We start from the raw sequence: 27849 nt of genomic DNA, 5'->3' as shown, positions 1-27849 counted from the left end.
AATATATGAAAGGAGGCCATTATAGTGGACAAAGCTAAGAGCAGGGCTGATCTCAGGGTCACTGAAGTCTCCTGGACACTCAATACTAGAAAATTCTTAGCTGAGACATGCCTTAGCAGGAAATCACTTTCCTAAAATCTCTCAGTGAGGAGTTTGAAGGCAGAGAGGCTCATCAAGAGAGCACCTTCTACAATGTACCAGGGAGAGCTAGAGGTGTGGGCTCTTTAAAACTTTCTTAACATACACAGGGCCCTAGAGTCCAACTTAGGATAAGAGCATGCAGTAGTGGGGAATTGGGGACCAATAAAGGCTAAGGAATTGTTTCTAGAGCATCCCTTTCCTCAAAAGAAAGTAACATAAACTCAGAGTTTCCATGTTTATATTTTATAGAGTCTAATAGACTGACTCAATTCAGCTGACAGCAGCTTCTGTGTGTAAGAAACTCACCCAACACAATAGGCAAGTAAACTACACACCGAAGTGAGATTATATTCTTCCTACAGCAACCCTATCACAGCTGGCCCTGAATATTCCAACATAGCTGCAGCCCAAGAAGAAACCTTCAAACAGCCTTATGAAGATGAGCAAGGTCTTTAAAGAAAAACTGAATAAATCATTTAAAGAAATCCAGGAAAACAGGAACAGTGGGAGGAAATGAACAAAACCCTTACAGGAAAACACAAACAGTGGGAGGAAAAAAGAAACTATTCAAGATTAGAAAATGGAAATAAAATCAATAAAGAAAACCACAAACAGGGAATTCTGGAAACAAAAATTTTAGAAATACAAATAGGAACAACACAGCCAGGCTCCACCAACAAAATACAAGAGATAAAAGAATCTCAAGCATTGAAGATACAATAGAAGAAGTGAATACATTGGCTGAATAAAACGTTAAATCTTAGAAACTCCTGACCAAAAAAAAAAAAAATCCAGGAAATTTTGGATACCATGAAGCCTAACAATAATAGGAATGGAGGAAGGAAAAGAATCCCAGCTCAAAGAACCAGAAAGTATTTTTAGCAAAATCATGAAAGAAAAATTTTCTAACCTACAGAGATATTTACAAAGCTACCAGAAGCATACAGAAAAACAAATAGATTGTACTAGAAAAAAGTTCCTTTGACACATATTAATCAAAACATTAAATGTACAGAACAGAAATATTGTATTAAAAGTTGCAAGGTGGGAACCACACAAGGAAAGCAACAGAACAAGAAAACTTGAACACAGGGAACTTCCCAGAGACTCATACTCCAACCAAGGATTATTCATGGAGATAACCTAGAACCCCTGCACAGATGTAGCACATGATAGTTCAGTGTCCAAGTGGGTTACATAGTAAAGGGAAGAGGGACTGCCTCTGACATAATCTGATTGGCCCGCTCTTTGATCACCTCCCCCTGAGGGGGGAGCAGCCTTACCAGGCCACAGTAGAGGACAATGCAGCCACTCATGAGGTGATCTGGTAGACTAAGATCAGAAGGAAGGAGAAGAGGACCTCCCCTATCAGTGGACTTAGGGAGGGGCATGCATGAGAAAGGGGGAGAGAGTGTGGGATCGGGAGGGGAGGAGGGGGGGCTTATGGGGGGATACAAAATAAGTAAAGTGTAATTAATAGTAAAAAAAATTTAAAAAATAAAAGTTGCAAGGTAAAAAGACGAAGTAACATATAAAGACAGACTTAATAGAATTACACCAGATTTTTCAATGGAGACTCTAAAAGCCAGAAGGACCCAGCCTGCCATGCTGCAGACTGTAAGAGACCACAGATGCCAGCCCAGAATACTGTACCTAGCAAAACTTTCTATGGCCATAGATAGAAAATACAAGATACTCCATGACAAAGTCAAATTTAAACAATATTCATCTAAAAATCTGGCCCTACAACCTGAAGAGATTACACATGAAGAAACACAGGGAATAAATAATCCAGACCAGCAAAATGAAAAGAAGGGGCACACATCCACACCCACCACCCACCACCACCCACCAAACGACAATAACAACAACAAAATAGCAGGAATCAACAATCATTTGTCATCGATATCTCTCAGTATCAATGATCTCAATTGCCCAATTAAACACACACACACACACACACTAACAGCATGTATGCAAAGAGCAGGATCCATCCTTCTGCATTCAAGAGAAGCACCTCAAATCATGAATAGACATTACCTCAAGTTGAGAGGCTAGAAGAAGATATTCCAATCAAAGGGACCTAAGAAGCAAGCTGGTGTAGCCATTTTTATATCTAACAAAATAGACTTACACCAGAAGCCATAAGGAAGGGCACTATATATTTATTAAAGGAAAAATCCACCAACAGAACATTTAAATTTCTATCGAATATTCTCCAAAGACAAGGACACTGAAGTTTGTAAAATAAACAACACTATGGCTTAAATCATATATTGCCTCTCACACACTGGTAGAGGCAGAACCCCACTCTCAACAATAGATAGTTCACCCAGAAGATCAACAGAGAAATGCTGGAGGGAACTGATGTTATAAACCAAATGAAAGCAACAGAAATTTACAGAGCATTTTACCCAAACACACACACAAAAATACACCTTCCTCTTTAGACCTCATGAAGCTTTTTCAAAAATTGACCATATCCTCAAACATAAAGCAAATCTCAGCATATAAAACCAAATTGAAATAACACCATGCATCCTGTCAGACCAATACAAATTACGACAGGATATCAGCAACAAAAGAAAGCTTACAAACTCATCAAACTGGACAGCTCTTTATTGAATAAAAAAGTGGGTCAAGACAGAAATAAAGAAGAAATTAAAGACTTTCTAGAATTCAATGAAAAATGAATGTGCAGGCTGGGCACAGCGGTGCATGCATATAATCCCAGAATTCAGGAATGCAGAGGCAAGTAGATCTCTTTGAGTTTGAGGCCAGCCTGGTCTACAGAGCAAATCCAGGAGAGCCAGGGCTACACAGAGAAAACCTGTCTCAAAAGAAAACAAAAAGAACAAACAATAAAAACAACAAATAAAAGAAAAGAAAATGTATACATGGAATACCCAAACCTAGACACAGTGGAAGCAGTTGTACAAGGCAAGTTCATAGCACTAAAAGTTAAAACAAACAAACAAAACAAAACTGGGCTTGTGCTTCTCTGGCTCTCATGTGTGGCATTCTCAGAAACCAGTCATCTCTGCAGGATAGCAGAAGAGTGGTTGCTGGTCCTGGGGATGCTGAAATGAGTGGTGAGTGGGACAGCATAGAACAAAGCCTCTGGGTGCTAGAAGTGTGCCTTGCCCTTGTGGTTTCTAGGCAAGCCCCTCATGGAATCCCAGCAGATGCCAACTTCCACTCCACCTTGTTCCCTGAATCAGAGCCTTCACAGATCTTGATCACAGGAAATCGTCACAAATCTGGGAGTGAGACTTTCTAACATTTTTAGGAAATGAGTTGGGAAAGACCAGGTGATATTATCAAGCATAAGGAAGCCCCCTGCTCTTGTCTTCCACAGTGGGACATTTGCTTATGCTGCTATCTTAAATTACAAGAGCATTCATGACATCATGGAGTGCTCTGCTGACTGCTGTCCGAGAAAGCAAATGTGTCTTTGGCCAGAGATATGCATAAAACTGGAGTGCATGACATTCTAGACGTTTCAGCTGAACACAGGAGAGATTATTGTTTGTGCCTGGTATGCCTGGGGCTTTTGAAGCTACTTCTCTTTGGAACACTGTAATCATAAGACAACTTACAATAGTTTACACTGCAGCTTGTTAAGAATTTCTGTTTTGCTTATTGTAAGTTATGAATTAGCTTATTTCAGACTCTGAATTGTCCAGTACCAGTGACCACAAGGCTGTGTATGAGGAAAGATCAAAACCTCTTCTCCCCACATAGAATTTTGTCTTTGGTACAGCACTTGAGATCACTGAACTTTATGATTATGATCATTCAAGGGTGTTTTGATTTATCCTTCATGAATAATTACCTGTTAGATATCCTTTAAAATGCAAATATAAAATGATGTCATTACTGTTATAAGAAATATAAATAAACCCTGTGGCCCTCAGTAGTCAGTCTCCTCCCCAGCAGCCTGTCTCCCGAATGCAGGTTCAGATAATACATTCTCAGAGGCTCAGAAAAAGATTTAAATTGCTGTCAGCAGCAACTTCTTTACATCACCTGCTGCATTGACCCTTCTCATGCCCTGCCCTCTGCTGGGGCTGATCTCCAGCATACATCAGTGACTGCCACAGGGCCACCTGGGAAGTCATGGAGGCTCCTGCAGGGCAAGGATACAAGGCACATACCTAACATAGTAAAAGCAATATACAGCAAGCCTATAGCCAACATCAAACTAAACAGAGAGAAACTTAAATCAATCCCACTGAAATCAGGGGCAAGGCAAGGCTGCCCACTCTCTCCATATCTCTTCAACATAGTTCTTGAAGTGTTAGCTAGAGAAATAAGACAACTAAAGGAGATCAAGGGGATATAAATCAGAAAGGAAGAAGTCAATGTATCATTATTCACAGATGATATGACAGTATACCTGAGTGACCCAAAAATTCTACCAGAGAACTCCTTCAGCTGATAAACACCTTCAACAAAGTGGCTAGATACAAAGTTAACTCAAAAAAAAAATATAAAGCCCTCCTGTATACAAGTGGGCTGAAAAAGAAAATAGGAAAACAACACCATTCACAACAGCCACTAATAACATAAAGTACCCTGGTGTGACTCTGACCAAGCAAGTGAAAGACCTGTTCAGAAAACACTTCAAGTCTCTGAAGAAAGAAATTGAAGAAGATATCAGAAGATAGAAAGATATCCCATGCTCATGGATTGGTAGTATTAACATAGTGGAAATGGCCATCCTACCAAAAGCAATCTACAGATTCAATATAATTCCCATCAAATTACTAACACAATTCTTTATAGACCTTGAAAGAACCATTCCCAACTTCACATGGGAGAACAAAAAACCTGGAATAGCTAATACAATTCTGTACAATAAAAGACCTTGTGGATGTATCTTTACTCCCTGTACCACAAATAATAATAATAATAAAAATAATAAAATAATAATAAAAATAATACCACAATAATAATAAAACTTCATGGTACTGGCACAGAAACAGACTGGTGGATCTCTGGGATTGTATTGAAGACCCAGAAATAAACCCACACACTTACAGACACTTGGTTGTCATCTTGACAAAGAAGCCAAAACCATACAATAGAAAAAAGACAGCATCTTCAACAAATGGTGCTGGTCTAACTGGATGTCTACATGTAGAAAAATGCAAATAGATCCATACTTATCATCCTGCACAAAACTTTGATCCAAGTGAATCAAAGACCTTAACATAAAACCACTAAATCTATTAAAAGGGAAAGTGGGGAAGAGCCTTGAATTCATTGGTACAGGAGACAACTTCCTGAACAGAACACCAACAGCTCAGGCTCTAAGATCAACAATCAGTAAATGAGACCTCATGAAACTGAAAAGCTTTTGTAAAGCAAAGAACACTAGCAATAGAACTAAACAGCAGCCTACAGATTGAGAAAACATCTTCCCCAACCTTACATCTGACAAGGGGCTAATATCCAAAATCTACAAAGTACTCAAGAAATTAAACACTAACAAACCAAATAATTCAATTTTTAAAATAGGGTACAGAATGAAACAGAATTCTCAACAGAGGAATCTCAAATGGATGAGACACACTTAAAGAAATGCTCGATGGCCTTAGCCATCAAGGACATGCCAATCAAGACAACTCCGAGATTCCATCTTATACCCATCACAATGGCTAAGATCAAAAACACAAGTGACAGGGCATTGTGAGGATGTGAACAAAGTGGAACACTCCTATCTTGTTGGTAGGTGTGCAAATTTGCACAGCCACTCTGGAAATTAGTCTGGCACTATCAGAAATTTTTGAATAGCTTACCTCAAGACCTAGCTATACCACACCTGGGTATATACCCAAAAGATGCTCTACCATACAGTAAGGACACTTGCTCATCTATGTTCATCACAGCTTTAGTCAAAATAGCCCAAAACTGAAAACAGCCCATATGTCCCTCAAATGAAAAATAGATACAGAAATTGTGGTACATTTACACAATGGAATACTACTCAGCTATTAACAAACAAGGAAATCATGAAACTTGCAGGCAAATTCATGGAACTAGAAAAGATCATTCCGAGTGAGGTAACTGAGAGACCAAAAGATTAAAAATTAGCAGCTATTATTAAGGCCTGAACTAGGTAGGTAAAGAAGGACAGTAATGCCCTGAGGGGAAGGGCCACCTCACTGCCTTCTTTCCCCACCCACTAGAGATACAGTTGCGAGGAAACTGGCCCATTCCCCTAGGGAGGGACACCAGATCATTAATGGTCTGGGAACCTTCCTATAGCCAATCAATTAAAAATGTAGCATTTTGACCAATAGATGCTTTCCAGGCAGGAATTGCCCCTGCCTTGGGCATGCTGGGAGGTACCAGAATCTTTAAATGACCCAACTAATCTGAGCACGGCAGGTTTCGGCTCCCTCTGCTTTGGCAGTGGGGGTGTGTGGGCCCAAGCTGCAGCTTGTAATTTACAATAAAAAGAACTACATGTATTTACAGAGGAGTCTGTTTATCCCTGGCCTTTTGGGGTTTGTGAACTGGGAAGAACATTTTGGGGTCTTGTCCTGGGACCCCAAGACTCCAGGAACCTGACCCAGAGGTTTTTATGCTGGCCATAAGTGTCTAAATGTTTCTGTGTAATGTTTGTATGTGCAGTACTTTCTGTTCTCTATTCTGAAAAATCCCTCAGAGCTTGAGGTGTCAGTATCTGGGTAGCAAGACATGATTGAGGTGAACACATTGGTGGTCACAGCTACCGAAGTTCAGGGGGATGCCCCTAGCTTCATCAGTATTATCAGTATTTTGGTGGGTAATCTGTCTGTAAGCTCCGGAAGGCCTTCTCTCACAGGCCCAGACTGCTTGGTCCCAGTGAGCACCACTAGGTGTCTCCTGGGGCCACAGCCCACTCTCAGTGTCACCTGGGGCATCAGGGCCCATGCCTCCTGCACCCAATGCAGGAGGAATCAGTATGTTTGGCCTACCCCAGAAGAGTCAGTTTTGGTCCCGGGAAATTTGGCCAGCTGGTGAGTGTTTTTTTGTCTCAGTGTCTCTGTGCAGTATTTGTTTGTGTCTACCCTCTGTTTTCTGTTCTGAAAGGCCTCATGAAACTTGTTTAAAATGTGTATGTGTGTCTGTGTGTTTATAACGTTTATAAATGAATATGTTTGAAGGCAACAATATAGGTTGCCACGTGGTGTGACTCCGCCATCTTAAAATAAGTCTCATGAAATGTAATGTGACCTGTGACTGTCATCTTGATAACCACATGTTTCCTTCTAGATTAAAAGGATGGGTTATTTTAAATTGGTATTGGCTTTAGAGATTGGATTGTTTTCACTGGTAAATTCTGGTTTTAAAATCTGGTTTTGACTTTTAAAATTATGGTTATGCTTTGTGGCTTCTCTCCTACAAAAGGGGTACTTATTTTGATATTGCAAAAACGGGTTTTAAAAAAGTGTTTAAATGTTTAAAGCTATAATAAAAGGTTTAAAGTTTATTAGGCATTTGGGTATGACAATGATCTTCGGTAGTCTGACAGAAAATTTGACAGTTTCTCGATCCACCTTGGACCACCTAGTCTACTACAGGGAAGTAATTTTGGAAAAAGAATTTGGCAGTTTCAGAACTTCTTTTTGTATTAAACTAACTTGTTTTTGCTTTGCCTATAAAAAAGCAAATCGTGGACGCTGGACTCCAGCCGGATCATGTCAGGATGGAAAAGATTTTGATGAGAGTTTTTATGTTTTATGAAAAGCAAGAGAGAGAGAGAGAGAGAGAGAGAGAGAGAGAGAGAGAGAGAGCAAGAAAGTAAGAATGTCTGGTTAGGCCAGAAAAAGGAAGCTAGGAACCTGAAGGTTTATAGAATGTTGCAGAAGGTTAGTGGATGTATTATAAAAAGTCAGAGAGTTAATATGATTTAAAAAAGAACTGCATTTAAAAATATGTTGTACTACATTTAAAAGGCTGGTGATTCTTCATTCCAAAATGTTTTTTATGCTCTTTTAAGGTGAAAGAATTCTGGGTGATAGGTTTGGTATGGCTAGAATAATTAGTACAGTTTATAATTGTTCTGTACTGTTCTGTTATGCAGTTGGTTCTAAAACTTATTTGATCACTATGTTAGAACTTTTGGTTGTGGGGAACTGTGGATACTCTACAGTGTTTGCTGTATCATCAGCAGCACCTAATGGCTATGTTTGGTATTGTCAGTCACAGCCTGTGCTAACACATGGTTAGCCGCCATGATGGTTCAGGGATAGAGAGCGTGTGAAGCTGTAGTTTTGCTGCCATATTTGTTTAGGGCTTCCGCTGAGTACAGTTACACGTGGCCAGCCACCATGCTGGTCCAGAGAGAAAGAGGGTGGAGCCATGAGTTTTCGATCATCTTTGTTTAGGTCTCTGAGTTATGTTCAGTCCTCTGATTAGTGCTAAGTGCAAAGCTTTTTACTGTTCAATTTTAATGCAAAGTGGTAGGAGCAGCAAGATTTGCTAGCCTCTCTATGAACTGTAGCAGATTAAAAGATTTGCTTTAATTTTAGTTCAGAAAGAACAGATTTAAGGTTATACTAACAACTGCAGTTGGTTAAGATGTTGAGCTATACCTAGTGACTTTGTTTAGGTTTTTTTTAAGGTTAAGCCTAGGATGGCTAACTATAAGGTTGCCTTTGTAAATCTACTTAAAATATGGTTCTAAAACATGCATCTTAGGAATATGCCAGAACTAGAGAGTATAGCATTCTGTTTTATAGGACACAGTTTAGAGCAGATGATAAAGATAGACAAAGAGTAACTCAGATTTTTCTGGCCCTCAAACTTGTCAGAGATATGATAAATATGGCATTTTTAACTGTGTAAGCTTATTGTGACAGAGAGTCCCAAAATCCTGGCAGTAGCTCCCCAAGGTCTCCGAGAAGATTTGGGCACAATGACAGATGACTGAGACTCTGGATTGTGGTATGCTAACCACTGGGCAATACTGCCTCAACTGGCACACTGCTAGGGCCCAGCCTAAACTGTGGACAAAGCCATGAACACCTGGAGAGCTATTATCTCACATTGTGAGAGGCAAGGTTAGGTCAATCTCTCATGTTCCTCTTTCCACAGAAGCAGTAGAAGCAGTCTCTCATCTGTGCCTAGCTGGACCGCCTCTGCCCATGATGTTATGAGACCACAGGAGCCAGGGACACTGCCTAGGTGATGGACTAACTAGTCATCCCTGTCATTTTGATTGGCACATGGATTGGTATATTTATTTAGCTTATAATTTATCCTTCTTGGGTTTCTGATCACTTTGATGTCTATGCTAAGCTAATGGTAGCTTTGCAGCTAGAGAGAAGACAATTAGATCCACTACTAGCTCATTAATCAGTTCATTAGCCAGAACTATTAGGTACTAGATCTCTTATTTAGAAAGAAAAATAGGTTTGCCTTGATCACAGGATTCATGTCAGTTGCCTGTGTCTTAAGATATATAGCTGGATAAAAAATGGAGCCTATGTAGGGTCTGAGGATATAGGAGTTTAAGTTGTAAAAATCTAGAGAGTGTTGTTATTTGGTCTGAGAAAATATTTCAGAGTTAATAAATGCAAGAAAGATTGGAGAGTCTAAATAAGTGTTTTAAGGAATATAATTATGAGTTATAAAGAGATAAAAAATATATTAAAGCATGTTAAAAATGGGAGATACTTTGTATTTCTCCCCCTCTTTGATATGTTATAAGATTTCAGAAGTTCAGAGTTTTGGCATTGATCAATAGAGTTCTGATAAGTTGATGGAGCACTGACTGCTTATTATTCAGTCACCAGCTTGAGATTTTAATTGCCTTTGGTTGTCTTCTGGAGATAGACTTAAAGGTGCTTCTCGTCATATTAAAAACATCTGTTAAATGTGTATATCTGACCCAAAAACCATAGCCTTTACTATAGTATTCTTAATATCTGCCATTTCTTAGGTAGACAGGATTTAGGAATATCTTAAACATATTCCTTCTAGTTGCTTTATTAAGAAAAGTCCAAGCATCCAGGGTTTAGCACTAAAGCCAGTAATGTATTTCTGCCTAACTTTCCAGTGTAAACATGGAAATGGGGGCTAAAAGTAGATGCTGAGTGTATGAAAAATGGCCAAGCTCCATTCATGGCTAATTACCAACAGCTATACCCACAGAAAAAGTGTTAAAGAGTTCCAGACCTTGGACACAACTTAAGTTGTTTATAAAGGTTATAAAACAAACAGCTAGCTGATACTCATTCAGTGGGATGCAGTTTTACCTGTTACTCTCAAAATGTTGCTCAATTTGCTGATATGTTACTTTTCTGAGTATTTAAAATTATGAATTTCCTCTGTGTACTAAAAATCATATGAGTTTCAGGAAATCAAAAAGTTATGTAACCTGGATCTGGCATAGCTCAAAAGGATCACAGATGAGATTTTCCCTGATCTTTCCCATTTAATAGACAAATTTTAATTTCTGTTTCCAGTCTGAATTTTTCTCAGCAGATTTTCACCTGTTTGACTCTGTTCCAGGATCAGCTGTGGACTGCAACCTGAAATCTGGACTTCCTGGAAACTGACATGATTGCTCCCTGCCTCTTTGGGTGGATCAACTAACCAGATGCTTGTGACTGCCCCATTGCCCAGCCTTTGACTGACATTTCAGCCTCCCTAGCCCCTGATGCCAATGGTTTAATGGTCAGCACTGAAGAAGCTCCAGAAGATGGATCTCGGACCAAAATCCCACATAGCAGGCTGAAATGCTAAGTCAAAAGGGGCTCCCTGATGTTAGCTATTATCTTGGGCATCTACTTAGCTGAAATGGAAACTAATATTGCAGCAACTGGACTAAAAGCCTAGAAAGACCCTAGAAAGAAAGGATAATAGTTCTCCTTGGCTTACTACTCCTATATCCACCCAGAATGGACCACTATTCATTTTGATTTTTATCTTTGGGCCTTGTATTTTCAATTGCTTAATGGTTTTCATAAAGAAATGCTTGAGAGCAATACACTAATGGTACTCAAATCCCATTATAAAAAGGTAAATCTATAGAATACAAGGGGTAATATCTGGAAGACCCAAGATCTTCAAATGATCATGGGAAAGGGGGAAATGAGAGACCAAAAGATCAAAAATTAGCAGCTATTATTAAGGCCTGAACTAGGTAGGTAAAGAAGGACAGCAATGCCCTGAGGGGAAGGGCCACCTCACTGCATTCTTTCCCCACCCACTAAAGATACAGTTGCTAGGAAACTGGCCCATCTCCCTAGGGAGGGACACCAGATCATTAATGGTCTGGGAACCTTCGTATAGCCAATCAATTCAAAAATGTAGCATTTTGACCAACAGATGCTTTCCAGGCAGGAATTGCCCCTGCCTTGGGCATGCTGGAAGGGACGAGAATCTTTAAATGACCCAACTAACTTGTCATGCCATGCTCGGCTCCCACTGATTTGGCAGTGGGGGTGTGTGGGCCCAAGCTGCAGCTTGTAATTTCCAATAAAAAGAACCTCATGTATTTACAGTGGAGTCTGTTTATTCCTGGTCTTTTGGGGTTTGTGAACTGGGCAGAACAGTAACCAAGTAAGAAAGAAACCCATGATATGTACTCACTTACAAGTGGATATTAACCATGTAGTACAGGATATTCTTACTACAATCCACAGACCCAAAGGAGGTAAGTAATAAGGGGGACTCAAGGGAGAATGTGCAATTCCCACTCAGACGTGGAAATAAAATAGACAGCTGAAGTGATGGAAGAGAGGGAACAGGGTAAGAGAGGGAGTATGGAGAGAAATGATGGTCAATATCACACCTGGGGGAAAGGGAGCAGAAGAAGTAGGGATTGCAGAGAGAAGAGAAACTATGGGTGGGGACTTCTTTGTGACAAGCTGAAGACCTACCACAGGGTAGGCTCCTGCAAGGATATGAGGGTGACTCAAGATGAGACTCCTAGTAACAGGGATCACAGAGACTGAAAAGGCCACCCTCTAACTAGACATGACTCCTAGTGGAGGAAGTGGAACACTAAACCACCCACAAAAAGCTTGGACCCAAAATTTTCCCTTCCTACAAGGTGTGCAGAGACAAAAATAAAGCAGAGATTGCAGAAATGTCCAACCAATGACTGGCCCTACCTGAGACTCACTCCATGAGAGTCAGCCAACCCCTGACACTATTAATGATACTCTGCTATGCTTGCAGACAGGACCCTAGCATAGCTGTCCTCTTAGAGGCTCCACCCAGAAACTGGGTGGAAACAGATGCAGAAACGCACAACCAAATGTTAGGTTGAACTCAGGGAAGTCACGTGGAAGAGTGAGGGGGAAGGATAGAAGGACCAAGAAGGGACAGGAGCTCCACAAGAAGACCAACAAAGCCAGCTAACCAGGGGCTCAGGGGGTCCTGTGGAGACTGATGCACCAACCAAGGACCTCTGCATGGACTGGACCTAGGACCCCTACACAGATGTAGCCAATGGGCAACACGGTCCTTCTAAGGAGGATGGAGGCTGTTTCTAACATGGACCCTGTTGCCTAATTTTTGATCACTTTCCCTTGGCAGGGCCACATTGCCAGGCCACAGAGAAAGACAATGTGCTCAGTTCCAATGTGACTTGATATACCTGGGTGGGTAGGTGGGAAGAGGGGCCTTCCCTTCTCTGAAAAGTAGGGGAAGGAGGATAGAAGAAACAGAGAGGGAAGGTGGGTCCTAGAGGAGAGGAAGGGATGTAAAATGAAAAAATAAAAATTAAAAATAAAAAAATTAAGAAATGGGAGCTCATGAAACTGAAAAGCTTATGCAAGGAAAAGGACAACATCAATTGGACGTAGTGGCAGCCTAAAGAATGGAAAATGAACTTTACCAACTCCTCATCCAATACAGAACTAATATCCAAAAAATAAAGAAATCAGATATAAAAATAATCCAGTTATAAAATGGGTACAGATCTAAACAGAGAATTCTCAATAGAGGAAACTAAAATGGCTGAGAAAGACTTAAAGAAATGCTCAATATCCTTAGCCATCATAAAAGTGCAAATCAAAACTATTTGGGGATTCCACCTTACACCTGTCAAAATGTTTAAGATCAATGACACAAATGACAACCCATTCTAGTGAGGACATGGAGCAAGCAGTAAACTCCTCCACTGCTGGTTGGAGCACAATCTTGTCCAGCCACTATGGAAATCAGAGTGGTGGTTCCTCAGAAAATTGGGAATCCATCTACCTCAAGATGAAGCTATAGCATTCTTGGGCATATACTCATATACTCTACCATAAAGACACTTGTGAGGGGGCGGAGCCAAGATGGCGACTAGCACACACAGTTCCTGAGCTGTGGAAGAGATAAAGTTCTGAGTTGGTGAGTGGAAGGACTTCTGAAGCCAGGGAAATGAAGGAGAGACTTTCTAAACAACAGGGAACATCGCAAGAGGTGAAAACCTTGGTCTCGGGTCACCCGGGGACTTGTTTGGGGAAGGTGAGAAACGATCCTTTGATCTTGTGGCACTCCCCTCCCCCAGACCTCCCTCCTCCTTGGCACAGCGGACTCATCTTTCTCAGTGCAGACCTAATTGCCTGGGGCCTGCAGCCACTGAGGCGGAGTCCCAAGCTCTTTATCGGCAAAGGCCAGCAGTACGTGTCTCAGAGTCCCAGATTCGCGCAGCAGCTGCACCATCCTCCCAGGGCGCGAGTCTGCTAGATGCCATACTAGCTCCGCAGGAGCGCCATCACTGACGGTACGGCCCGCCCAATCCCACAGTGACAGAGAATACGCTATATACTCACCAAAACCAGGCAGAACCGCCATACGAGCTAGACACACCAGGCGCTGGGCCTCCCAAACTTGGGGAGCACAGTGAAGAGACCCTAGGACTTCCCAGAGAGCATCTGGACTAGCAACCCAATCTCCAGTTACAGCGGGACTTTCTAACCTGGTGGCAGAGCAGCACTGAGCTGGGGGGGCACATCAGCCCTCCAGTTTAAGACTAACCAGGGCCAAATCAGAGAACAGAGAGCCTGGTTACTCCAATCCCTACTGACGTGACCACCCTGAAATCTCCAGCTGCAGCAAGACCTCATAACCTGGCAGTGACAGCAGCATGGAACTGGCGGAGCACATCAAAGAAGCAGGGCCAAACCAGAGAGCAGAGAGACCGGATACTCCGATCTCTGCCAAGTGACCTGCCTGTGAGTGCACCCTTGAGAATCTGCAGACCCCCAGATCCTGGGGTCCTTCTAAAACAGAAGCCAGGCATCGAACCCCCTCCCACCCATACACCCACTTTGGGAAACAGAGGGGCACTTGGGACATTGAAGTTCCTGCTCTGTGGGTCTAATTGAGGAGTTAAGGCAGTTAATGCCAGAAATTGCGCTGCGATCATCACTAGCACCTGTGACATATACAGTGCAGAGCCCCTCCCACATACTCAAGGGTTCAACATTAGCCATCACTCTGTCCCTCGAGACACACGCCCACGCACACTTACACACACACACACACACACACACACACACACACGCTTGCATTTGCCCCGTTTGCGCCTGCGTACTTTTCTCCCACAGGTACAGCTAGTCCTCAGCACACGCTAAAGACACGGGACCTCTCTCAGCTTTCTGAAGAACTCTCCAGACTCCAGAGAGAGACAGTAACAGTCTGATCTGCAGAATCCAAAAACAAACAGGGAAGGTCTCAAGTTAGCCAATGGTCAGGGGTAGGCGAAAGAACACTTCCAACATAAATCAGGACATCATGACTTCACCAGCAAACCCCAAAATCGATGGATACTCCAATTCATCAGAAGCACAGGAAAATGACCTTAAAGCCATGCTTGCTCAATTATTTGAGGCTCATAAGGAGGAAATGAACAAATCTTTCAAAGAGTTGGCCAGTCAACTGGTAAAGAAAGGAGAAATAGACAAAACCCTTAAAGAAACACAGGCAAACATAGCCAAACAAATAGAGGCACAAGTAGAGAAAAAATTAGTGGCATATAAAAAGGAAATGAACAAAGAAATAGAGTCCATCATAGAGAGACAGAAATCCAAAATCAAACACATGAAGGAAATGGTGCAAGGAATGAAAACAGAATTAGAATCAATAAAGAAAACACAAAATGAGAAAACCCTTGAGCTGGAGAACTTAGAGAAAAGATCAGGAACCACAAAAGTAAGCATCACCAACAGAATACAAGAGATGGAAGAGAGAATCTCTGAAGCTGAAGACACACTTGCAGAAATTGATACTTCTCTCAAAGAAAAAGTAAAATCAGAAAAGTTCCAATCACAAAATATCCAAGAAATCAAGAATGCCATGAAAAGACAAAATCTAAGAATAATAGGAATTAATGAAAAAGAAGACTCCAGGCTCCAAGGTCCAGAAAATATTTTCAAGAAAATCATAGAAGAAAAATTTCCCAACCTAAAAAAAGAGATGTCCATAAATATACAAGAGGCCAACAGAACACCAAATAGACTAGACCAGAAAAGAAACACATCACATCACATCATAGTCAAAACACTAAATCTACAGAACAAAGAAAAGATATTAAAAGCAGCAAGGGAAAAAGGCCAAGTAACATATGAAGGTAGACCTATCAGAATCACACCGGACTTCTCATCAGAAACTATGAAAGCCAGAAGGGCCTGGGAAAGTATCATGGAGACTCTAAGAGATCACAAATGTCAACCCAGACAACTATACCCTGCAAAGCTTTCAATCAACATAGATGGAGAAAACAAAATATTCCATGACAAAACTAAATTTACGCAATATCTACACAGCAAACCAACCCTACAGAAGATACTAGAAGGAAAACTCCAACGAAAATGAATTCACCCAAGAAAACAGGGCATACAGATAATATCCCAACAAAAATGAAAAGAAAACAATGAAACAGGGTAAGATCACCGACTCCATTACAAAAGGAACTAACATGCATTGGTCACTATTATCTATCAATATTAATGGACTCAACTCACCAATAAAAAGACACAGGCTAACAGAATGGTTACGAAAACAGGATCCAACATTCTGTTGCATCCAAGAAACACACCTATGCAACAAAGATAAACACTACCTCTGAGTAAAGGGCTGGAAAAATGTTTTTCAAGAAAATGGTTCCAGAAAACAAGCTGGAGTAGCCATCCTAATATCTAATAAAATAGACTTTCATCCAAAGTTAATCAAAAAAGATGAGGGCCACTATATTCTCATCAAAGGAAAAATCCACCAAGAGGACATCACAGTCTTGAATATCTATGCCCCAAATACAAGAGCACCGACATTCGTAAATGAAACATTATTAAAGCTTAAATCATACATTGATCCTAATACCCTAATAGTGGGAAACTTCAACACTCCACTCTCACCAAGGGACAGATCAACTAGACAGACACCAAATAGGGAAATAAAAGCACTCACAGAATCCCTAAATCAAATGGACCTAATAGACATCTACAGATCTTTTCACCCAAACTCAAAAGAGTACACCTTCTTTTCAGCACCGCATGGAACCTTCTCCAAAATAGACCATATAGTGGGTCACAAAGCAAGCCTCAACAGATACAAAAGGATTGAAATAATCCCTTGTATACTATCTGACCACCATGGACTAAAGCTGGACATCAACAACAACAGAAACAACAAAAAGCTGACATGCACATGGAAACTGAACAACTTACTACTCAGTGACAGCTGGGTTAAGGAAGAAATAAAGAAAGAAATTAAAGACTTCCTAGAATTCAATAAGAATGAAGGCACAACATACCCAAATTTATGGGACACATCGAAAGCAGTGCTCAGAGGAAAATTTATAGCACTAAGTGCCTACAAGAAGAAATCCGTAACATCACATACAAACAACTTAATGGTCCAACTGAAAAACCTAAAAAAAAAAAAGAAGCAGATACACCCAAGAGGAGCAGACGGCTGGAAATAATCAAACTAAAGGCTGAAATCAGTCAATTAGAAACAAATAAAACTATCCAAAGAATCAATGAAACAAAAAGCTGGTTCTTTGAGAAAATCAACAAGATAGACAAACCCTTAGCCAAACTAACTAAAAAGCAGAGAGAAACTATCCAAATCAGCAAAATCAGAAATGAAAAGGGGGACATAACTACAGACACTGAGGAAATCCAAACGATTATTCGGTCATACTACAAAAGCCTATATGCCACAAAATTTGAAAATCTAAATGAAATGGATAACTTTCTTGACAGATTCCATCTACCAAAATTAAGTCAAGATCAGGTAGAAAGACTGAATAGCCCTATATCTCCCAAGGAAATTGAAGCAGTCATTAACAGTCTCCCCTCCAAAAAAAGCCCTGGAACAGATGGCTTCAGCACAGAATTCTACAAGACCTTCAAAGAAGTGCTAATGAAGAGCTTAAGATAGGCTGAATATAACTCCATTTTGAAATAAAGATCTTGACTGGGAACTGAATTCAGATACCAGGAAATATCACAGAATGTACACCTGGCAGAAAACAAAGTTAACTCTCCTAGCAACAGCGTCCAGGAAATATAACAGAATAAATGCTTCATAGAAAATAGAGACAAACTCCCTGGCAATAATCAATGGGAATCGGTTGAGAATCGGGTGGGAAAATTCTCCCCAATGTTTCAGATATGGTTTAGAAAAATAGCCATTGAGATTATATGCCTTAGCCATTGTGATTATGTGCCTCAGAAAAGGTCACCCCGCCCTGCTAAACTTCACCTAATTCTGTAACACCAAGGCTTGTGCCCCCCTGCTTGCTGCCATGGAAACCCCTGGCTCACAGACTTTCCCTTTAAAAATCCTGTTCACTCAGAGGTTGGGGTCCCACTTCTCTACTGCTGCGCCAGTGAGGCTTGGGTCCCGAGTTTGATCGCTCTCATAATAAAGCTCTCTTGCAATTGCATCCAGTCATCTCCTGGTGGTCTCTGAGGGTCCCGTGAACCTGGCATAACACTAACACCAATTCTCCTCAAACCAATCCACAAAATAGAAACAGAAGAAACACTACCAAACTCATTCTATGAAGCCACAGTCACCTTGATACCTAAACCACAGAAAGATCCAACAAAAAAAGAGAACTTCAGACCTATCTCTCTTATGAACATTGATGCAAAAATACTCAATAAAATACTTGCAAACCGAATCCAAGAACACATCAAAGATATCATCCACCATGACCAAGTAGGCTTCATCCCAGGCATGCAAGGGTGGTTCAACATATGGAAATCCATCAATGTAATCCACCACATAAACAAACTGAAAGAGAAAAACCACATGATCATCTCCTTGGATGCCAAAAAAACATTTGACAAAGTCCAACACCCATTCATGTTTAAAGTCTTGGAGAGATCAGGGATATAAGGCACATACCTAAAGATAGTAAAGGCAATATACAGCAAGCCTATAGCCAACATCAAACTCAATAGAGAGAAACTTAAATCAATCCCACTGAAATCAGGGACAAGACAAGGCTGCCCATTGTCCCCATATCTCTTCAACATAGTACGTGAAGTCCTAGCCAGAGCAATAAGACAGCTAAAGGAGATCAAGGGGATACAAATTGGAAAGGAAGAGGTCAAAGTGTCACTATTTGCAGATGATATGATAGTATACATGAGCGACCCCAAAAATTCAACCAGAGAACTCCTTCAGCTGATAAACACCTTTAGCAAAGTGGCAGGATACAAAATCAACTCAAAAAAATCAGAAGCCCTCCTGTATACCAAAGACAAAAGGGCTGAGAAGGAAATTAGGGAAACAACACCCTTCACAATAGCCACCAATAACATAAAGTACCTTGGGGTGACACTAACCAAGCAAGTGAAAGACCTGTTTGAGAAAAACTTCAAGTCTCTGAAGAAAGAAATCGAAGAAGATATCAGAAGATGGAAAGATCTCCCATGCTCATGGATTGGTAGGATTAACATTGTGAAAATGGCCATCCTGCCAAAAGCAATCTACAGATTCAATGCAATTCCCATCAAAATACCAACTCAATTCTTTACAGACCTTGAAAAAAAAGATTCTCAGCTTCATATGGAGAAACAAAAAACCTAGAATCTCTAAAACGATCCTGTACAACAACAAATCATCTGGAGGTATCTCCATCCCCGATCTCAAGCTGTACTACAGGACAACAGTAATAAAAACTGCATGGTATTGGCATAGAAACAGAAAGGAGGATAATGGAATGGCATAGAAGACCCAGAAATAAACCCACACACCTATGAATACTCAATATTTGACAAAGAAGCCAAATCCATTTAATGGAAAAAAGACAGCATCTTCAACAAATGGTGCTGGATCAACTGGATGTCTACATGCAGAAAAATGAAAATAGATCCACATTTGTCACCCTGCACAAAACTAAAGTCAAAGTGGATCAAGGACCTCAACATAAAACCAGATACTCTAAATCAGTTGGAAAAAAAAAAGTGGGGAACAGCCTAGAACTCATTGGCACAGGAGACAACTTCCTGAACAGAACTCCAACAGCAAAGGCTCTAAGAGCAACAATTAATAAATGGGACCTCATGAAAATGAAAAGCTTCTGTAAAGCAAAGGACACTGTCATCAAAACAAAACGCCTCTCTACAGATTGGGAAAGAATCTTCACCAACCCTTTATCTGACAGAGGGCTCATATCCAGTATATATAAAGAACTAAAGAAGCAGAAAAGCAACAAACCAAGTAATCCAATTAAAAAATGGGGAACAGAGCTAAACAGAGAATTCTCGATAGAGGAACATCGAATGGCAGAGAAACACTTAAAGAAATGCTCAACCTCATTAGCCATTAGAGAAATGCAAATCAAAACGACCCTGAGATATCACCTTATACCCATCAGAATGGCCAAGATGAAAAACTCAAGGGACAACACATGCTGGAGAGGTTGTGGAGAAATGGGAACCCTCCTCCATTGCTGGTGGGAATGTAAACTGGTACAACCACTTTGGAAGTCAATCTGGCGCTTTCTCAGACAATTAGGAGTAGTGCTACCTCAAGACCCAGCTATACCACTCCTAGGTATATACACAAAATTTGCTCAAGTACACAACAAGGACATTTGTTCAACTATGTTTGTAGCAGCTTTATTTGTAATAGCCAGAACTTGGAAACAACCCAGATGTCCATCAATGGAGGAATGGATACAGAAATTGTGGTATTTTTACACAATGGACTACTACTCAGCAATCAAAAAGGACGAAATCATGAAATTTGCAGGCAAGTGGTGGGATCTAGAAAAGATCATTTTGAGTGAAGTATCCCAGAAGGAGAAAGACAAACATGGTATATACTCGCTTATATAGACCTACAAGATATGATAAACATAATGAAATCTACACACCTAAAGAAGATAATCAAGAAAGTGGACACAGGCGAAGATGATCAATCCTCATTTAGAAAGACAAATGGGATGTGCATTGAACGTATGACAGGAGTCTACCACAAAAGGCATCTGAAAGACTCTACCTAGCAGTGTTTCAAAGCAGACACTAAGACTCATAACCAAACCCTCGGCAGAGTGCAGGGAATCATATGAAAGAAGGGGAGTTAGTATGATATGGAAAGGATAGGAGCTCTACAAGGACCAAATATATCCGGGCACAGGGTCTTTTCTGAGACTGACACTCAACCAAGGACCATCTATGGATATAACCTAGAACTTCTGCTCCGATGTGGCCCGTGGTAGCTCAGTAACCAAGTAGTTTTCCAAAGTAAGGGGAACACGAACTATTTCTAACAGGATCTCAAGGGCAGGCTGTTTGACCCCCCCCCCAGGGGAGGAGCAGTCTGTTAGGCCACAGAGGAGGACTTTGCAGCCAGCCCTGAAGATACCTGATAAAACAGGGTCAAATGAAAGGGGAGGAGGTCCTCCCCTATCAGTGGACTTGGAAAGGGGCAGGGAGGAGACCAGGGAGGGAGTGTGGGGTTGGGGAGGGAATGAGGGAGCGGGATACAGCTGGGACACAGAGTTAACAAAATGTAACTAAAAAGAAAAAAATAAAAATAAAAATAAAAATATGCGGTGTATTTATACAATGAAGTATTATGTAGGTGTTAAAAAATGACATCATAAAATTTGCAGACAAATGAATGGAATTAGAATAAAAATCAGCCTGAGTGCTGTAACTGAGACTCAGAAAAATATAGCATATATTCATTTATATGTGGATATTAGCCTCTAAATATATGATGACAAAATATTATCTATAATCCATAGATTCAAATAGGTTATTTATTGACAAAGGGGCTAGGAGGGAGACATGGATTTCCTTGTGAGGAGAAATCAGATTTTTATGGTTGGTCTAGAGGTAACAGAAGAAACAGGAATGGGAGTATCAGGTAGGGAGGGGAAATTGGTTTGATAGATAAAATGTGGAGAGAGATAGCTAGAATTTAGGGGTGTCTGAAGGGTAGTATGGAAACCTAGTGCACTGGAAACTTTCTAAAATATATGTGAACCAAATTAAGTGTCTAAACAATGAGGGAGATATAGCCCCTAATGTCCATTTCTTGTCACTAAGTAAAGCTTCTAGTACCAGGACTGGGTTACATCCAATTGAGTTGTCAGACAAAAGGGTCCCATGGAAATCCCCAAACAACCCAGGCTGTTGGCAAGACAATCTGTTGCTCTCCACAAATGACAGCAAGGACCCATTCCTGAAGACAAAGCCCACACAACTCACTGAACATGGGAAGGTCAAGCTGGTGCCTACATAGAACCTTCACCCCCATGTTCTAGTGTCATGAACTCTGCAGGCTACTGAAAGAGAAATGTATACACCACCCCCACCATGAAACCTTTGGTGTACAAGGCTGTCCTGCCTGCAAAATGTGCTGGGGAGTAGTGGTAGCACAAAGCTTGTATGAATAACCATCCAATGTCTGGTCTGAATACCCAGCACTTGGGTAACCAAGAACCAGAGATGAGATATCCCTGAGTCCTAGGATAAAACCAAATAAATACTACTGCTCAAAAAATTAACAATAAAATAAATCTTAAAGGCATTCTGCTAGTCATAAATTTTACCTTATTGAGCTATCATCACAAAGGCTTCCTCCTGCAAGGCAGAAGGGAGCAAGTAAAGAAACCCAACACCCAGACATTACATAGGTAGAGAAAGAGCCCTTGGAGCACACTGGCCTAAATGGAATGTCCCCTATTGTAGGCTATTAATATTTACTATGGGTTTATCTTCTAGTTTGCTGCTAATCTTAAACAGCTGTATAACCAAATCACCACACAGAGACTGGGTTTTTAGTTAACCTAGAACACAATGCTGGGCAATATTTACTCCCTCCTAAACCTCCAAGCCCTCAGTTTCCTAACATTTAGATTTCCCACAGTGTACTTGCTTTTTGTGAAATCTTAGGTCTGGTTCATGCTCCACATCCTCCAAGATCTCTCCTCCAGCTCTCTCTCCTAGCTCTCCTCTCGTCCCTTCTCCTCCCACTCATTTCCTGCCTTCTGGCTCCTCCCCTCTTTCCTGTCCTCTGGCTCCTCCCTGCTCAACATTGTGTCTAGTTGCTTTATTTTGTCCTGTTTACACAAGAGTTGAGACAGGATGCTTAGAATGAGTATCACAATGCAATATCTGGATTAAAACCAGAGAGTTGGGGGTGGGGTGGGGTGGGGGAGAAATCAGTATTTGAATGAACAAGGGTAAGGTGTATACATTAAAAAAAAAACATTATACCAACAGTCTCCATAAAATGCTTCTTCTCAGAGTTCAGGGAACTCTGTGGAAAATGTCTCTGAAAGAGTATATGTACCAGAGGGGGTGGAGGACACCAGGAGAACAAGGCCTCTAAATCATCCTGATCAAAGTTCACAGGAGCTCACACACTGAAGCAGTATTCAAGGGCCTAGATGGGTCTTCTGTGTATGTATTATAGCTTTCAGTTAGTACTTTTATGGGATTCCCAAGTGTGTAAATGAGTGGGTATCTGATTTTCCTGCCTGCTTTGGGCTCTTTTCCTTCTGTAGGTTTGTGCTGTCCAACTTCAATGTGGTGAGTTTTGTCCTGTTGTATTACTTTTTCTTTTGTTATGTCTTGTTATCTCTTAGAAGCCTGTTCTTTTCCAATGAGAGACAGAAGGGAGTGGCTCCATATGGGAGAGGAGGTGGGAAGGAACTGGGAGGAGTAGAGGGAGGGAAAGTGTAATGAGGATATATTATGTAGGGAAAGAACCTATTTGCAGTAAAAGGAAAAAAGAAAAAATAAGCACAAGTCTATCAGAAAAAGTACCTCAATTAATGGATTTGATGCAACTAAAAAGAACTGGTGGCTCACTTAGGTCATTACAGGTTCTAAAGTGAAGGAGCTATCTTCTGACATTTTTAAGACTTTGCATAAGAACTACTGCATTGGCTTGAAGACATCTCGAACTCCCTGACAAGGGAATGCTGTATGCGCCCATCTCCCCTGTCAATCCTTTATTTTTGGAGCAGTGGTAGAAACCTGCTTTTGCACTGGGCCGGGCACGGTGGCACATGCCTGTGATCCCAGCACTCGAGGAGGCAGAGGCAGGAGGAGCTCTGTGAGTCTGAGGCCAGCCTGGTCTACAGAGTGAGTCTAGGATGTCCAAGGCTATACAGAGAAACCCTGTATCGAAAACCAGAGAGAGAGAGAGAGAGAGAGAGAGAGGTTTTAACTTGTTTAAAAAGGATTTACTCTAATTATAAAAGAAAAAATGGAAAATGAATTTGGTCAGGTTTAGAGGGCTTAAATATTTTCTTCAAATTCCTCCAGATGAGGATGGGACCCTTCAAGGTGCTTTTAGCCAGGGTGGATAGGATGGTACAGGCAAAGCAGCTGGAATAGACTCAGGTAACAGGGACCTATTTCTGTTTGTGTCCCGGAGGCTGGCCTGCCCTCTGGTGTCTGGAAAGGGAATAACAGGTCTGTCTCACCTGTGGAGAAGGGCATAAAAGCATCATTTTTCTTCAGTGCCCCATTGGCATCCAGGAAGTGGTCCGGATTAAAGATGTCTGGCTGCTTAAAGTACCGTGGGTCATGGAGAGCTGAACTCAGGATGGGGTACACTTCAGTGTTCTAGGAGTTACAAAGTTCTAGGAGTTCTAGGAGTGTTACAGGAGTTCAGTGTTACAAAGATGTTGACATACACTGACTCCATATGCAAAGCAGTCAGTCCCTAAGAAGCACAGAATACTGGGAAACAACAAAGGGGGTGAGGCTAGTTATTATGTGTATGCTCATGGAGTAGAGATGAAGAATCACAGCTGCTCTCACCTTGGAGAGCAGGTGTCTTCAGAAATCTGTGTCTTTGGTGTGGCCCTCCAATTGGGGTAGATCTAAAATCTGAATCTCATGGATGACTGCCTCGGTGTATGGCATTTTGATGCGGTCAAGGGTTGGTAGGTGGTGTGAGCTGATCACCTGATCGATCTCCTTTTGGACTTTCTTTGCACAGAAAAGGGAGACAATAGACAATGTCCCCTTCCCTGGGGCAATGCACAGTGGGCCTGTTTTCTGGGAGCCAATGACCCAGGAAGAGCGCAGAGGGAGGAGACAGAAGAAAGAGCAGTGCGAGCTGCTGTGCACACCTTTGCTTCTCTCCAGCCCCGTCTCTTCAGCTGCACTTAGAGCACTATAGAGCCTCTCTCAACACGCTCCCACCATGCTTGTAAACAGAGAGAAAGGAAAAACGTACAGCAAAGGCCATTCAACTGTCAATCTAGAGTGAGGACTGGTAGGGGAAATGGCAAGAATGTAATAAGTTGTATTCCTGCATGCACAGCTCTACACACACACACACACACACACACACACACACACACACATTTTGCATGGAATGTATATTTAAAAATCCAGAGGCTGGAATTCACCATATGCAGATTTTCCCTTTAAAAACTCTGCCCTCCTGAGGCTCGAGACTGTTCTTTCTAACCTGCTGGAGCAGGGACAATGGACAGCCTGAGCTTAAGCTTGAATAAAGCCCTCATGTGTTTGTATCAGACTTCTGTTCCTGGTGTTTGCATCAGACTCCTGTTTCTGGAGGTCTCTTCGGGGATCTCATGATCTAGGCATATGAGTTTATTTCTGTGTTTTCAATTTGGTTTCATTGATCAACCTCTCTGTATCAATGCCAACACCATGCAGATTTATTTATTTGTTTGTTTGTTTATTATTATTGTTATTATTGTTATTATTATTATTATTATTATTATTTACTATAGCTCTATAGTATAGCTTGAAATCAGGGATGTTGATATCACAAAACGTTCTTGTTTTGTACAGAATTGTTTTGGCTATCCTGGGTCATTTATTATTCCATATGAAGTTAATAGTTGGTCTTTCCAGGCCTGTAAAGAATTGTGTTGGAATTTTGATGGGACTTGCATTGAACCTATTGATGGCTTCTGGCAGGATGGCCGTTTTTACTATGTTCACCCTACAAATCCATGAGCATGGGAGAGCTTTCCATCTTCTAAAATCTTCTTCAGTTTCTTTCTTCAAAGACTTGAAGTTCTTGTCATAGAGGTCTTTTCCTTGCTTGGTTAGAGTCACAGCAAGATATTTTATATTATTTGTGGTTATTGTGAAAGATGTTGTTTCCCTAATTTCTTTCTCAGTCCTTTTGTCACTTGTTTTAAGGATGGCTACTGACTTTTTTTAATTAATTTTGCATCCAGATACTTTGCTGAAGGGGTTTATCAGCTGTAGGAGTTCTCTGGTAGAATCTTGGGGGTCAATTATTTATACTATCCATATCATCTGTGAAGAGCAATACTCTGACTTCTTCTCTTTTAATTTGTATCTTTTTTATATTCTTTACTTGTCTTATTGCTCTAGCTAGAAGTTCAAGCACTATATTGATGAGATATGATGAGAATGGGTAACCTTGTCTTGTCCCTGATTTTAACAGGAACGCTTTAAGTTTTTCTCTATTTAACTTGATGTTGGGTATTGGCTTGCTGTATATTGATTGCCATTATTGCATTTAGGTATGTACTTGAATCCCTTATCTCTCCAGGACTTTAAACTTGAAAGGCTGTTGGATTTTGTCAAAGGACTTTTCAGCATCTAATGAGACGATTATGTGGGGTTTTTTTCCCTTTCAGTTTGTTTATATGGTGGATTTCATTGATGGATTTTCATATGTTGAACAAGCCATTCTTTCCTGGGATGAAGCCTACTTGGTCATGGTAGATGATATTTTTTATGTGTTCCTGGATTCAGTTTGCAAGTATTTTATTGAGTATTTTTGCTTCAATGTTCATAAAGGAGATTGGTCTGAAATTCTCTTTCTTTGTTGGGTCTTTGTGTAGTTTATGTATCAGGGTGACTATGGCCTCATTGAATGAGTTTGGCAATGTTCCTTCTCTTTCTACTTTGTGGAATAGTTTGAAGAGTATTGGTGTTAGCTCTTCTTTGAAAGTCTGGTAGAATTCTGTATTAAAACCATCTGGCCCAGGGCTCATTTTGGTTGGAAGGCTTTTTTTTCCTTAGGAGATTTAAATTTTTTAAATTATTAACCTGATCTTGATATAACTTTGGTGAGTGATGTCTATCAAGAAAGTTATCCATTTCATTTAAATTTTCCAATTTTGTGGTGTACACAATCTAATCAGTACAATCTAATGATTCTTTGCATTTCCTCAGTGTCTGTTGTTTCATCCCCCTTTTCATTTCTGATTTTATTAACTTGGATGCTCTCCTTCTATCTTTTAGTTAGTTTGGCTAATGGTTTGTCTTTCTTGTTGATTTTCTTAAAGAATCAGCTTTTGGATTGGTTGATTCTTTGTATTGTTCTCCTTGTTTCTAGGTTATTAATTTCATCCCTGAGTTTGATTATTTCCTGCCATAGATTCCTCTTGGTGTGTTGTAGAGAGCTGCTTGTTTGTCAGGGTGCTTTGTTATTGAGCTTTCAGCAAACATTTTCATCCTGGCCTTCACCTTGAGGCAGAGATAAACAGGATGTTTTACCAAGCTTCCTTTTGTTTGTGTGAGGATCACACAGAGAGGTGGTCAAGGTAAACAAGTTTGATGTCTCAGTGAACCCCTTCATTGTATTGAGTTGCTTTGCTCTGACTAAAGAAAGGAATTGTGGAATAAATCAGGTGACAGTCCTCTCGAGTTGACCCTGTGTGTCTTGTGTTATTTTTTATTCAATCTTCACTCCTCCCTTAGGAACTGTTTGACACTGCTGGGGTGCTCCAGCAGTGTGGCACCAGAACAGGGACCTGAGATATGGGAAACCAGTGAAGGACACCATGGCATTGGTGAACATGGACGATAAATAAAGAGAAACAGGCATGGGGGTAAAATTCAAGAGAAAAATGGAACAAGGCATTTTTTTCTGTAGGATCTAAGACGGCGGTGCCAAAGGTCATCTTTCTCACCAGCAGAACAGCAGGATCTGCACAGTGATGACAGAACTCTGGGTCCTAAAACAGCAGTGATTGTGTTTCCCAGGTGAGAGGAAACCTACAGTGTGGGATTCAATCTTCAGGTCACTCAGCTAAACTGCAGAAGAGTTTCCAGGTCCCACCAGGCACTGAGTCGCCGGCCCAGAGCCACACATCTGTGTGCTCTGATCACCTTCCCAGACTGAACTATATGCCCCACAACACCAGAGACTAGGATTTCCAGTCAAGAGAAAACCTCATGGTGAAGGAAGCAATCAGGACTGACCTTAGCTCACCCACACAATCCCTAGAAAAGGACCTGGGTCCTGCAGGAGCTCAGCCAT

The 27849-nt window shown here is 41.0% G+C and overlaps 1 pseudogene; it reads right to left on the bottom strand.

Annotated features, from left to right (window-relative positions):
• LOC129684262 (cytochrome P450 2B1-like) overlaps positions 1 to 27849 on the bottom strand; it is a 53121-nt pseudogene extending 25272 nt beyond the window's left edge.

This window comes from Psammomys obesus, unplaced genomic scaffold (assembly GCF_907164565.1).
Source record: "Psammomys obesus unplaced genomic scaffold, mPsaObe1.curated_primary_1811, whole genome shotgun sequence".
Classification (NCBI taxonomy): Eukaryota; Metazoa; Chordata; class Mammalia; order Rodentia; family Muridae; genus Psammomys; species Psammomys obesus.
The sequence above is the reverse complement of the archived record's forward strand: the minus strand, read 5'-3'. Positions and strand labels throughout refer to the sequence as shown.